Source organism: Chinchilla lanigera, unplaced genomic scaffold (genome assembly GCF_000276665.1).
Source record: "Chinchilla lanigera isolate Chin_1 unplaced genomic scaffold, ChiLan1.0 scaffold00048, whole genome shotgun sequence".
Lineage (NCBI taxonomy): Eukaryota > Metazoa > Chordata > Mammalia > Rodentia > Chinchillidae > Chinchilla > Chinchilla lanigera.
Window position 1 is genome coordinate 3,631,038 of NW_004955449.1, and position 15,478 is coordinate 3,646,515.

The window sequence follows — 15,478 nt, forward strand, 5'->3', positions numbered from 1 at the left end:
AACCTTTCCTTCCTTAATTTTGGGCATCAGGTATTTTGTCTCAGCAATGAGAGAAAAGTAATCATTACAGTAAACAACACCAACAGATATTAATTATGCTCCTCAATATGAGGAAATGCAGGGAAGCTACAATGGAACCACAGACTCTTTTTCTCTGCTCCCAGCAATGTGGAGTGCCATGTGCCATTCCAATCCATCTCTTACTCAGAAATTATTACATAAAAGCGCCAATTATATCCTGTGAAAAAATTAAGCATATATATATATATATATATTGTGTGTGTGTGTGAGTGTGTGTGTGTTGGCTTTTGTTTGCTTTTTGGTTTTTAATGGGGGAAGGGGCTTGGTTTCTTTTTCTCCCACATCATTCTGTTACAAATTATCCTCCTCCCAGGTTTAAAATAACAATAAACATCATTTGCATAGTTTTGTAGGACAGGAGAGACTTGGCTGCAACTGGGGCAGTTCTGAGTCAGTGGTTATCTAAGGGCTTGCTGGGTCTCAAAGATCCACTTCCAAGGAGCCACAGTTACCCAACTAGCAATTGGTGCTAATTGTTGGTGGGAGTGCTTTGTGCTTCCCTGTGACAGCTTCTCCGTGAGCCTGCTTGAGTGTCCTTACATCATGGCTAATTTCCCTCGGAGTCCTAAGGCAGAAACCACTGCATCCTTTATGACAGGCTGGAAAGCACACACTGTGGCTTCTGCCCTGTTGTGTTTAGTTACACAGCCAGCACTCTTGTGGTGGGAGTTGACTACATAAAGGAATGAATAAGGAGAGGTGAATCACTGGGACCCGTCTGCCTGGCTGGTTGGCTACCACACCACCGCTCTCCGTGCTAACGGTGTGTGTAGTACCTGTCTGTGATATACTGAAGAATGGCACCCAGATATATCAAGTCCTAATTCCTGGAACATGTTTTGTTGCAGAAAATGTTACATGGAAGGAGGATCTTTGTGCATAAAATTAAACCAAGGATGTTGATACAGGAATATTATCTTAGAGTACTCATGTGCCCTAACCACAGTCAGGTCTCATAAGAGAGCACAACAGGAAGAATGTTTGTCTCTTCTCAGAATTCACAGGTAGGTGCTGGGGGTTGGGGCCTTTGCAGGTAATCATGTCTCGAGGGTGGACTCTTCAGGATTAAGATTAGTGCCCTTGTCTGTGCATTTAACTACTTTCTGTTGTTTTAATATACGAAGTTTATGTCAGTTTGTTCTATTTCTATTGCCAGAGCATGACACAGCATCTTTCTACCTCCTTCTTTGGAAATTTTACACATAAACGAACATTGGTAGTTTTATACTCATACATATGCAGCAATTTTTCTCATCATTGTATTAAAATGAGACTGTATTATACACACTTTTCTTCACTCTCTGCTTTGAAGATGTTTATTGAATTTATATTCAGAATAATCACTTCAATCTTTGATGTTGGGTCAACCTTTTTTGAAGTGCCTTTATAAGTTCTCATTAGATACCAATGTGTTCACAGTACTCCATTTTCTCTCACATGGATGTGTATGTTCAAAGTACTTTTCTACAGTTTGACAGTGGTTCCTTCTCATTATCCAAGGTGTTTTGATCATGTTTTGGGATTGTGCTCCCCTCTCCTGCTATATATTTCATAACTCTTTCCATTTATTAGCACTTCCAAGAAAATGGAAATAATAGTCACAGACAGAGAGATCAATGAAACATGTGTTCAAGAGCCAGTTCTTAGGACAGCCATTTTTACTTATATTAGGGATGCTGGAAGAATCTTCAGTAGCTAATATTTATCCAGTCTTCTATGGATTTGAGAAGGGAATTTTTTACTGTGTACTCTTGATTTTCAAGTCTGCTTGTCCCCTTTTCACATAACCCTGGTAAAGTAAAGTTCCTTAGGAAATGTTGAAAGAATTTATTCAGTTGATAAGCATTTATTAAGCGCCTATAATGTGCAGGCCAATCACCCCAGCCTCTGCGTGAACAAGCAGGTTTTTGTGTCTGCTGCTACTAAGGGGGCCTGCTGTCCTCACACTGCCATTGGAAGTGAGGAGGGCCAAGTAAGAGAGACCAAAAAAGAATGCATCAGTTTTGTAGAAGTTTGCCAAAATAAAGTCCCCATACTGCTGGCTTAAGTCAGCAAAAATAGACAACCTCACGGCCTGGAGGCTGGAAGTCTGACATCAAAGTGGAGTTGCCATCTCTGTGAATTTTGTAGGGAAATTCTTCCAGCTTTTGATGATTCCTGGCGACCTTTGATATTCCTTTCCTTACTATGCCATAGCTCCAATCTCTACCTTTATGATCACATGGCTTTCTCCCTCTGTGTCTTTGTGTTCATGTGACCGTCATATCTGAACACTAGTCACACTGAATTAGAGACCACAGTAGTCAGTACAAGATCATATCAACTAATTATATCTTCAGTGACCAAATTTTGAAATAAGTTGACACTCTGAGGTAACAGGGACTAGGGTTTGAACATATCTTTTATGTGGTAGTGGGGCACAATTTGACCCATAACAGGCTCTCATTGTCAAATGATTCAGTAAAACATTTGAATTTTGGATTTAATTAACCTATGGTTTTCTTGTTGTCTATCATTGTTCTTAGAGTTAATCTTTCCATTTTGTTTTGTTTTATAGCATAATAGTGTGCAGCTCTGCAGTCAGAACTGATTTGAAGTTTATTGTTACCACTCATTAACTAATGTGACTTTGGGTAAGTAATTAATTCTTCGGGTTGCAGTTTCCTTGTCTATAAAATGGAGGTAACAGTAGTACTTATGGGACTGTTACAAGAATTAAATGAATTAATACCTGGGAAATTCTTAGACTAATGCCTGGCACATAGAATTTTGATAGGTTAGGTAATTTTATTAAAAATGAGTACTGTGAGGGTTTATTTGAGGTGCCAACTTACCTGGATTAAGAAACACTCAGAAACTGGAAAAGTACTACCTTGATGCATCTGTGAGGGCCTTTGCAGAAGTGAGCCTGTGAGTGTATGCGGAGTAACTGGAGAAGCCCTGCCCTCAGGATGGCTGAGCCCCATGGGGAAGGGGAGAACACTGTAAATACAAAAGGCAGATTGGAACTCACCCTATGGAAAAAAAGACTTTTTTCACTTCGTGGCCACAGCTGTCAGTCTACTTAAAGCAGGTGGACCTCCGGAGAGGGAGCCAGTCCCTACTGCTGCTCTCACTGCCTATGAGGCTAACTTGCCTTTTCAGCCTCTAGTAGACTAGAAAACCAATAGATTTCTGAAGCCCCAGAGAAATATTTCTTTTTTCTTTTAGACAACCAGTCTCTAAAGAGCAATTGGTTGAGAGGTTTTCACAGAAAATACATTGCTATTAGGAAAGCCTGTATATATCACTTAAACTGCCTTTGGTTTCTTTTGGGTTACCACTTAAAATGACAGGCAGGTTCTATCAGAGTAAGAACAATACCTGACCATACTTGTCTTGGCATTGTGCTTTTGTTTTTCTATTTATTTTTGAGAAGAATCTTGTCAAATTACCCAGGCTGGCCTTGAACTTGAGATCCTCCTGTCTCAGCTTCCCAAGAACTTGGAACTATAGGCATACGCTACCACATCAAGCTGTCTTGGAAATTCTTAAAAGTGCAACTGGATACTGTGACATATTCCTGTAGTTCCAGCTATTTAGGAGCAAGATCTTGGCTGAAAATAAAATTTTTTAAAAGGGGCTAGGGATACAGGTCAATGGCAGCGTGCTTGCCTAGCATGTGTGAGGCCCTGGGCTCGATCCCCAGTAGAGACGGGTGTGTGTGTGTGTGTGTGTGTGTGTGCAATGAACAAATTCACTCTGCCTGGAGGGAACCATAGAAGAGCTACCATGTAGATTTGGTCCTTTAGAGCTATCCCTAAGGAGAACAGAAGATTCTCATTTCAACTGCCAAGACTCAGAGAAGTACACTCCATCCTGCCTTTAAGCTGAATGTAACATGCCATTCTTGTTTCGTAAAAAGCTGAGTGTCAGTCTTTAGGTAGGTGGAGTGGAGGCTGGGATGGGGGGAGTATTGAAAAAGAGTTGAAAGCAGATCTGATTGCAGAGAGAGCCGAGTTGTTGAATCAAGGCCCATTGTCTTGCCTCATTTAAACACAGCATTTTTTAGCTGGAAGGCCTTGGAGAGGTTACTAATTCAGCAGCTGAATCAAAGTATAGAAAGTAATTTGTTACAAATAATAGTGAAGTTTGTGACTGGCAGATTGGTTGATTACTAAATTCCAGGGTATTCAAAGTCCCTATCATACAATGGTTCTCAACGGATGGCTCAGTATCACCTGGGAACTTAGAATTAATGCAAAATTTCAAGCCCTCCTGCAGACTTACTAAGCCAGAAAGTGGAGGTGGGGCCTGGCAACTTGGGGTTGATAAATCTTCCAGGCCTTCTGACCCTCCGGTTTAGAACCACTGTTACCGTAGCATCAATTTAGTCACTTGAATTTCAAATGCTTGGCATCGAAGGAGAGCGACAGGAGGGAAGTCCTCCTTGGCCGGCTCCTGGGGAGCAGGGTGCAAAGGGTTGTGCAGGTGCCATTCTCAGGGGTCCCATTAGGAGGAAAGGTGGACAGTTAATGACCCCATGTAGATCCTATTCTACAGATGAGGAAGCTAGAGTACAGACAGCTTAAGCGACTTTCCCCAGCCACATGGACTCTGACCGGCAGGGTACGTACGAGGCCCTACCTTGTTCAGAGGCCACCAGCTCGGAATTTTCTAAAACTACTCACCACAGAGTGGGGGAGAAGATGGTGGACTCTGAGGTGGGGTCCCAGCCCCTTCCCAAGACGGAGCCTTGCAGTCTAGTGGAATCTAGACTAGAATTCACCTCAGTAAAATCTTTCGGAGATAAAGAAGAAAATGTACTTTAAAAAGAGCAAAAACAATATTGGTGGAAAAGACAATTTGTAAAGTAATATCTGATTTGGCCATAGTATTACAAATGGCATTTTTTACACCAAAAAAAGCATATTAGGTGTACCTTAAAATAGAGGATGAGCTTTGTAGACTATTAAATAAATTTAGCTTTTTTTCCCCAAAAAAGATTTTCTTCTGTGTGTTTTTCTCTTGTTTCCCATGCAGCAGCAAAACTGCGCATAATCTTAGAGGCTGAAGTGTCCTGCTTTAGGACCCTGATGAATGGAGGCTACAGCTGCCTGCCTAGGTTTGCACACCATCACCAGGTGGGCATTTGATAAATATTCTTTGATGATAAAAATGGTGAGGACAGAATGGACTTACAAAATTTCTCACAGTTAAAACTACATTCCATATTACTTATTTATTTATTTATTTATTTTTGGTACTGGGAAAAGCTACATCCTAGAGGTGAAAGGCTTAAATTGCTTTTCCAAGGTCACACAACCAGTTACAAAGGGAACTGGAGCTGGAATTGACCTGTTCTATCTACTGGTTTGGAATCCTTCTCCCTTGGACTACACTGATACTGATACAGGAAGTATAATAAGATGGTTCTTACTTGCTTGGGGGAGCTGCTTATTTACCCAGACCACACAGATACGATGAAATCTAACACCAGAGACTTATTATTAGATGCAAAAATCATATTTAGAGATGTTGGGAAATTTGGGGGTGTTAGAGTCAAGTGTCAGAAGGACAACCTAGGGGAGAGCAGGCCTTGGGGGCAGGGAGGCAGGCATGTTTGTCTGTGAGAAATCACAGCTGCTGGACTCTCACTGATGTGTGGAGTTCCAAACTGGCAAGGCCTGGTAGGCTGGACGGAAACCTTCCATTGACCTCAGATATCACTGGATGGGTTTATTATAGACAGGCTAAGTTAAACAGACATTAATATACAGTCAGAGAAGGACTGGGCAAGGAAGTCAGCACAAAAAATAGAGATATCGGAATTGTGGCTAGAGCCAGACCTGAAGAGAGCCAGTCCTCGGGAAGGTGATGCCATAGCCAGGCCTGTGGCAAACAGCAACTTGAGATTACATTGTAATTACCACCGCCTGGTCCGGTGGGTCCAGATAGGCTTCAGGTGCATGGGTGGGCTACCAGAATACCTGGAACCATACCCCCCTCTCTTTCCAAGAATTCCTTTGATCTTTCCATGTGCCCTTTCTACATGACCTGTTTCCCTATCGGCTCAATATTGGCTAAGCAGCTATACTTGTAATCCTATAGGTTGGTTGTAGTTTGACCCACATTGTACCCCCATTGTGAATCTGCCATATAAGTTACCCCTGACAAAGAGCATTGGTGGCCGCCCACTCAAGACCCTCCTGAAAATCCAGGAGCTATTCTTCCCCTTATTTCCTTTTTTTTTTTTTTTCTGGTATCGGGAATTGAACTCACGACATCGCCCTTGCCAGGTAGGCGCTGTGCCACTGAGCTAAATCCCCTGCCCTTTCCCCTTATTTCAGCAGACTTTTTTTTTTTTTAGTACCAGGACTCAAACTCATGACCTCAGGATTGCCAGGCAAGAGCTTATGCCACTGAGCTATATCCCCGGCTCTTTCCCCTTATTTCTAATGAAACTCCTAACGTCTTCCTTTGGTTCACAACTTCATTCTTCGATGTTGTGAGACCACAAACTCAGCACTTTTCACTTTTAACAGGTTTGGAGTTATATTTTTCCTATATCAGACTGATGATGTAAAATTCCAGACTGAGGGTGGTCAGTGGAAAATAGTGTTGAAAAGTTAAACAGTGTGCACTTCAGTGAGGTCCCTTTCTATATTTTTTGGTGTATTAAACTGTGGGGCAACCAGACTGTGCCATCTTAGATGAGCTAAAAAAAAAGAAAGAAAGAGGAAGTGAATTTACCATGACAAGCTCTTTGACATAACTTTTGGTGAAAATCAAAAGGCTTCCTATAGCCAAAACCAGTTCTATAAATTGAACCAATAATAAGTAATAACGATTGCATAATTTAGGTGGTGGCATGAAAGACTTAGGCACTGCCAACTTTGTAGGATTTGAGTTCTCTGGATTTTTGAGCTGTCTTTAGAGCACGTTTTTGTCTTTAAGAATGTAACACTGGGCTGGGTATGCCAACACATACCTGTAATCCCAGCACTTGGGAGGCTGAGGCAGAAGGATCTCTGCAAGTTCAAGGCCAGCCTGGGCTACATAGTGAGTTTAAGGCCAGGCTGAACATAGTGAGACCCTGTCTCAAAAAACAAAAGAAAAAAAAGAATATAACATGGGGCAGGAAGTAGAGAAATCTGAGGTAAGGTTGTCATGTGCTCAAAGGCCGTTGTTGCACTGATCACAGTAGACCTTTGAGGAGCGCATTCTGGGCTGGCTGCTAACCACGGCTGTCCTTCGTACAGCCAGCTCTCTCTACCTGCTGGGGATTCTCTCCCAGCCTCCCGGATATGGGGATGTGAGCACATATTCAGTTTCAAATGCAGCCTCCTTTCTCCTGCTGCGAACAGTCAGACGAGCCTGTTTGCTCTTAGCATTTCCTTGCCTCTTCGCACTGCAGGGCATTCTCTGTGAATTCGCCTTGCCCTAATTAGTCAGCAAGTTCTCCCTTGTAAGTCACTGCAGTTTAGTCTCTGGATGAGTCAGATGTAAAGATGCTGTCATGCAATGCAGAACATCTTAGAGCCCAAAGTATCCCTGGATCTTAAGGCTGAGTGTTTGGCTGTGTTTTCTACTCAAGATAATTGTTTTTAACTGTCGTGCTCGGCCCACTGGATGTACAACTATGGAGATGTTGGGTTTGTTTCTAGGATTGAAATTCTTGCCTTTCCTAAATACTGGCCTAGGTATAGTCTCAGGGAGAGCTGGGAAAGCTGGAAACAGAGCAGGAAAAGATGAGTGGTAGGGAGCAGCTCCAGTCAGGGTTATTATGTGGAAAGGAGCAATATTGGCCGGGGGGAGCAGGGGGCGGGAGAGGCTTTATAACCTCGTTCCTCCTTGCAGGGCAGGGATGGAGTCTATAACGCACTCTTCAGTCACTACTTTCCAAAAGCTTTATTCCTCTAGAATAATCATTCGCTTCACTGATCATGGCAGAATAATGGCATTCCAACTTTGCAATACAATATAAGGAAAATGTAAATAAATGCAAATGGAAACGTGATATCCTTGTTTGACTTACGTAATTAGCTCTAGCAGAAGGTGTAATGGGAACAGCCATTCGCATGCATTACTGATGGGTATGAGCTCTGGGATATTTTGAGAATGTGTGTCAATAATGCTATTTAGCTTGCTAGGGCTGCTATTAAAAAGGACAGCATTCTGGGTGGCTTAGGTTTTTGTTTTTGGTTTTGTTTTTTGAGACAGGATCTCACTGTGTAGTTAGTTTAAGCTGGCCTTGAACTCACTATGCAGCCCAGGCTGGTTTCAAATTCACAGCAATCCTCCTGCCTCAGCCTCCTGAGTGCTGGAATGTGCCACCATGCCAGGCTGGGTGACTTAGTAACAAAAACATACTTTCTCACAATTCTGAAACCTTGAAGTTCGAGATCCAAGGTACAGCAGGATTTTTTTTTTTCTGGGTTATCTCTCTTTGGCTTGTAAACCCCATCTTCAACCCATGTCTTCATGTGGTCTTCCCTTTGTACACATCTGTATTCAAATTTCCTGCTTTTTAAAAAAGAAGGAGCCAGGCGTGGTGGTACATGCCTGTAATCCCAGTACTCGGGAGGCTGAGGCAGGAGGATTGTTGTGAGTTCGAGGCCAGCCTGTGCTACAAAGTGAGCTCAAGGCCAGCCTGAACTGCATAGCAAGACCCTGTCTCAAAAAGACCAAAAAATAAAAAAATAAAAAAGAAGGGTAGAATTAATATTTTATTAGCACTTATAGTCAATAGTGGTTTAGTATATAGTTTCCACACCTCATATTTATCGAAATAAAAGAAAACAAATTTACAAGTCTTAAACAACTGATGGCTGGTTATATTGGTCAGAAAACATGATTAGACTAATTCATTAATGGTGACTTCAAGTTTTTCTTTATTGGCTCTAGAAAATGTGCCCAGCTTTTGACCTTGTTTAAAAATCTGGAAGGTTGGCATACATCAGACTTCACACTCTGCAGCAACCTTCTGGCAGTCATCCATACGGACTTCAAGGAACAAGGCACCGGTGCATTTTTCACACAGGAATGAGAGAAAGGCGTGATCATTTTGCAAGGTCTGCACCATGTGGTTGCGAAGTCAACCACTACAAGTTTATCTCCTGTAGCAGGCAATACTTTCTGTGAGGCGTCCCTGCTTTACCACTTTGGCTTCTGGGAGTTTGACCCAAATTTCCTCTTCTTATAAGGATTTATCATATTGGATTAAGACCCACAAATGGTCTCATTTTAACTAGTAACCTCTAAAAATCATATTTTCCAGGATAATCACATGATGAGATGCTGGAGGTTAGGACTAAAATAGACTTACAATGGGATGTTTGACTGGATCATTCTTTTAGAAAACTGTACTAAAGAAATAAAGATAATCCCTCAAATTATAAGACTCTACCTTCCTTCCTTATAACCTGCTTTTGTTACCTGTTATGTATTTTAGACATTTCTCTATGTATTTAAACACCTACAACACTGATTTTAAACACTATCTAGTATTCCATTGTGCAGACATATAATTATTTAACAGTTCTATTTTTAATTTAATTTTTAAGTAAGAAAAGCATTTGTATGTTTCAAAAATTAATCTGATATAAAAAGGCGAATGCTGAGAAGTCCTTCTGCCATCCCCTCTTCCTTGTAAGTAATCTTTTATTATTTTATGTGTCCTTCCAGTGTTTTCTTATGCAAATAAAGAAATGCAAATATACTTTCTTATTTCCACAATCTCTTACACAAAAAAGGAACATGCTATTTACATGCTCTGCACCTTGCTTTAAGAAAAAAACACCATATTTTGGAAGTTTCTGCATTATCAGTACAGTACGAGCTTTCCTATTCTTGTCTATGACCATAAAATATACAATTGTGTGGGTGTACCATAGTTTATTTAACCAGTGCCTTCTGTACAAGGTTGTCTCTAATCTTTTTCTATTAAAAATATAGGAGCAAGGGCTGAGGATGTAGCTCAGTGATAGAGTGCCTGCCTAGCATGCACAAGGCCCTGAGTTCAATCCCCAGTTCCACACAAAAAAGGGAACAAAACAAACAAACAGAAAAATATATAGGGGCAAAGAATGAACTCACACATTTTCATTTCCTACAGGTGCAGGTGTATTGCTAAGATAAATTCCTAGGAGTAGGATTGCTGAATCAAAGTGCTTTTGTCATTTTGATAGATACTGCCACATTGTCCTGTGTGGAGGTGGGGTCATCTTGCAGTCTGTCCCACCTACAGGTAGCTGACACTAATTCCTCCCAGCTTCCCCGGGGGAAGGAGTTGTAAACTTTGGATATGCATCAATATCAAATGTCTCTTTTTTTAATACATAAATTGTTTTAACTTTTGCCACACTTAATGGCCTCGTAGCTACAACTTTGCTCTTTTTTTCTTTGTTGTATTTTATTTATTGAGACATTGTAAAGGGATATAGCTCAGCAGCACAAGCACCTGCCTGGTGTCTCTGTAGTCCAGGCCAGCCTTCAGTTCTCTATGTAGCCCAGGCTGGCCTCAAATTTGCCATCCTCCTGCCTCAGCCTCCTGGGTGCTGAGGTTACAGGCATGTACCAGTTTTCTATGCTTTCTTATATTTTTAGTTATTTCCTTAAAATAAATTTCTCAAAGTTGATTGTATTGTTTTAGAAGTATATGATTTAGAACTTTTAGAGCTTTTGAGCTCTACTACTGTAAGGATTCTTGGGGAATTTGGGCCATGGAGAAGAATACTCTCCACTCCTGTCATTTAATTAATTCTCTATGTTTTGATAGCTAATAAAATTCAGAAAATCACTTTTTGTTAGAATTTAAGCATAGATTCTAAACTTAATTAACTAAAATACCTTCAATGACTTCAAATTTAATTATAAATTTGATACAAAAGCCTACTTAGAATAATTCAAATGCCTCAAGAACAGTGATAATAAAACTTATACTATTTAAAAATTGCAACATCATGAGTTCAATTCATAAAAACATTACTTGTTCGTGTACCTTCTTTTTTGTTGCTTTGTTTTTGTGTAAAATACAAGCAAATTTATTTGAAGGTGGGGTAAGGGGTGAAAAGAGAGAGAGAGAACTGCTACTCTGGATGTGTAGGGAACATTTAAAAGATAAAAAGTCCTTTTATACCTGCTTAAGTTTCAATAATATATATAGTTTTTTTTTTGTACAGGGAATCAAACTCAGAACCTTGTGCTTGCCAGGCAGGCACTGTGCCCCTGAACTACATTCCCAGCCATTCTTTCTCAGACTGCAGTAATTTTATCAATGCCAAAAGCTTAAAAAAAAAAAGCTAACTCAGGAGGTTGTGGAGGGAAAAGCCCTTGAACCAAAGGTTTGTGACCAGCCTGGGCAACATAGAAAGACTAGTCAAGAAATAAAATAGCTGGGTTTTGTGACACAGACGTATGATCCTAGCACTTGGAGGCTGAGACAGGAGGATCCTGTCGAATTCAATGCTAACCTAAGCTACATAGTGAGTTCAAGACCAACCTGAACTACATAGAATGACCCTGCCTCAAATCCTCCCCCAAAATAAAATAATATAATAAAATAAAAAGCATCAGACTAGGTTAAGGAGTCTCAGTTATCAATTTAGTTGAGTCATACTTATGTCTTTGAAGGTAACTCAAACCTAAATCATCTATTATCCAGTTTGACTGTTCCTAATTCCCCAGCCCACCTTTTAAAACAGACTTTCTCTTTTAGACCACTTTTAGGTTCACAGAAAAACTGAAAGAAATGACAGAAAGTTGCCACAACTTCCCACCTGAATATGTGCACAGTGTCTCTCACTGGTAACTCCCCTGCCAGAGTGACACATCGGTTGTCACTGATGACCCTACACTGACACACCATGTTCACCCCAAAGTTCACAATTTATGTTAGGGATCACTTGTGGTGTTGCAGATTTTATGGGTTTAGACAGACATATAATGACATCTTGATCATTATAGTATCATACAGAGTGTTTCTCTGCCCTTCTACAAAAATCCTCTATGTTCACCTATTTGTTCCTCCTTTCTGCCTAAACGTCTGCATAATTTTTTTGCTGTTCCTATAGTTTTGCCTTTCCCAAAATGTCATACAGCAAGAATCACCCAGTATATACTCTTTGTAGTTGGTCTTCTTTCATGTAGTACAGTAATACATATTTAAGTTTTCTCTAGATTTTTTTCATGACTAGAGTAATATTCTTTTGTCTAGATGTACTATAGTCTGTGCATTCACCTATTGAAGGATAATTGGCTGCTTCCAAGTTTTGACAATTATGAATAAGTGTGTTATAAATGTCCCTATGCAGATTTTTGTATGAACATAAGTTCTCAATTCATTTGGATACATACCAAGGAGTGCAGTTGTAAGATCATATGGTAAGAGTATGTTTAATTTTCTAAGACACTGCCAAACCATATATGTATAGTGAGGGGGTGGTATTGGGCATTGAAACCAGGGCCTTCACATGAGCTACATCTCCAGCCCTTTAGATTTATTTATTTTTTTAAATTTGAGATGGGGGTCTCACTAAGTCATTAAGTTGCCAAGGCTGGGCCAGACTTGTTATTCTCCTGCCTCAGCCTCCTGAGGAGCTGGGAATTACAGGTATGCACCACCAGGCATGCCTTTAAATTGTCTTTCTTTTTTATTTTTTAATTTATATTTTTTTTTACTAATTGAGATTATTGGTACATTGTAGGTGTCTGTAATGACCCGAATCATTATAGGGAATTTGCACCTGTACATGATATAACTTGAGTCTTTTCCCCCCCATTCCCCTAACTTCCCTTCAGTCCCTCTTCCTTGTCTTTCAAGTCGTCTGCACTATTTTGTATCCCACTATCAATGTGTGAGAGTTCTTGTTGCTCCTCATCTTCATCAACATTTGGTATTGTCAATGTTTTTGATTTGGGCCATTCTAATAGTATGTAGTGGTATCTTGTTTTAAACTGTAATTCCCTAATGACATATTGAAAATCTCTTCATGTGCTTATTTACCATATGTATATCTTCTCTAGTGAAATAGGGGACTTTTCATGTCCATATATATTACATACATTTTAGCTTCTTGCAAGATGATCTCTTTTCCTGAAATGATATATTCTTTTTGGTTTGCAAATTCAGCATTACACAAACTTGTATTATATCTGCATTAAATATTGTCCATGTCTTCTAGCACTATTGGAATTTACACAAATCTTACCAGACATTAAATGTAATAGGTCATTGAAAAGTTTCATCTCTGTGGAGAAAAGGAACAGAGATTATATTGCCAGGCTCCCTCTTGAGAATATTTGGCTAATCCATCATTTTCCACTGTGTTGGTTACTTTTCTCTCCTTGCTGAGACAAAATACCTGATGCCCAGAATTAAGGAAGGAAAGGTCTATTTAGCTTACAGTTTGTGGAGGTTTCAATCCGTACTTGGTTGGCTCCAAGGCAGAGTGGCACATGACACAGGGCAACAGTTCATGGCAGCAGAAGACAGCAAAAGCAACAAGAGCACAAGGGGAGGAGGCAAGCAGCCTCTTTCCCTCCCTTATATTGTATGCAAACTACCCACCTCAGGGCAGTGTAGCACTTACACTCATGAGTCAATCATATACTCTAAAAGCCTGCCCCATGACTGCATGAAGCTTTGGGGGGCCACCCAGACACAAAACACAACATCCACCATCTCTCATAGTCTTCCTAACCTTGGTAGAGTTCCTATTTTTTCCAGTACAGTTCTATCTTTCCTGTTCCCTTCTTAACCCAATAGAGAAAAATTCATGCCATATTTTGTCAAATATAAGATACTATTGAATATCCACTTTTTCTTTATTTTATGTATCTCTAGAAAAGAGAAAAAACTAATTAAACTACAACATAATGCCATAACAATAGTCTCGTGTGACTTAGGCATCAGTTATACTAGCCTCTCACTGCTCTGAAATTTTCTTTACCTATTATGAAGGATTGGGCAATTTTTCCTGCCTCCAGTTGTGTTTCTTGTATAATGAGAATCTTCACACGTGAGTCTCAGTAACAAAATATAAAGGAGCTCCAACTACTTGTCAGTATCTTCTTTTCTCAGGTCCCCTAAGCATCCGGTTGCTGCACTGTAAAAAATATGTTGACATTTCTCTGAAGATGGAGATTTGCTTCACTACTCACAGGCACACATTCCTCTGCTCTGTTTTGTTGCTTTTCTGTACATACAGTATCTCATTTCAGTACCAAAATTACAGAGGAAACTTTAGATATTTCAAATAGTGGTTAAACTTGACTTGTAAAGTACAAACAATACACAGCACTGAACGTAAATGAAGAGATTGCAGACAGCACTTACCAAGTATGAAACATTCAGCTTTTCATTTACCACACTGAAAAGTTTTGCCTCAATTTTGGAGAGGTTAAAATATAAAGAAAAGAAATTTTTTTTAGAATCAATAAATACATTTAGTAGACGATATATAGAACACTCATGAATGTCAACACTTCCCTTTTATTAAAAAAATCATTTTAAAAATAAACATTCTGTTGCATTCACTCTTACAAACCACCATACTTTTTAAACTCTACAGCATATTTTTTTATATTTGATTATTATTATAAGCTCATGGACTCTTAGAGATGTAACTCACCTTAATTAACGATATATATTCACATACAAAATTTTTTGGTGCATACATGACACAAGTTGACCAAACCTTCTTTGTGGACGGGTTGATATGCTGGGGATTAAACTCAGGGCTTTCACACTGAACTACATCTCCGGCCCTTTTTTTATTTTTTATTTTGAGACAGTCTTGCTAAGTCACTGAATTGCCCAGGCTGGGCTCCAACCTGCAATCCTCCTACCTTAGCCCTTCAGAGTGCTGAGGTTATAGGTATGTGCCACCTTGCCTGGCTTAGCCCACTTTTCTATGGGCTCCATGGTCCTGACCTTTTTTTTAGATAGGGTCTCGCTGTGTAGTTCAGGCTGGCCTTGAACTCATGATATAGCCCAGTCTTGTGATCCACGATCCACCTACCTCAGCCTCCAGAGTACTGGGATTATAGGTATGTGCCACAACTCCTGGCCAGAACTCTGACATTTTAAGAACATCTTTGCTTTCTGAAAACATTAAATATTTGAAGCCTATTTTTTCTTCCTATCATAGGACATGCCATTAGTTACTTTTTAAAATACTACTAAAAATAAGAACCAAAATCTAGACACACGTTAGAGTTCCAAATTAGATCTTCCATTTTACTTCCTTCCTACCCAGAATGATGGCACTATTAGACAAGAGCTAGAAAAGACGTTTCTATTGAAAATCTTAAATTCATGTTGATTTCTCCATATGTAATAGAGAAATATACCAGTCTAACTCTAAATACCTCTAAATCCTGATCTAATAAACAAGTTTTTAGTTATTTTCTACAC

The 15,478-nt window shown here is 39.8% G+C and overlaps 1 long non-coding RNA gene and 1 pseudogene across 1 annotated transcript; one reads left to right on the forward strand and one right to left on the reverse strand.

Moving 5' to 3' along the window:
• Positions 1-948: 948 nt before the first annotated feature.
• LOC102021500 lies at positions 949-5,204 on the forward strand. Its single transcript, XR_262486.1, has 3 exons — positions 949-1,085; positions 2,639-2,714; positions 5,128-5,204. It is a non-coding gene; the product is annotated as an uncharacterized LOC102021500 (long non-coding RNA).
• Positions 5,205-8,917: 3,713 nt separating this feature from the next.
• Positions 8,918-14,570, reverse strand: LOC102021720 (annotated as a pseudogene).
• Positions 14,571-15,478: the final 908 nt, after the last annotated feature.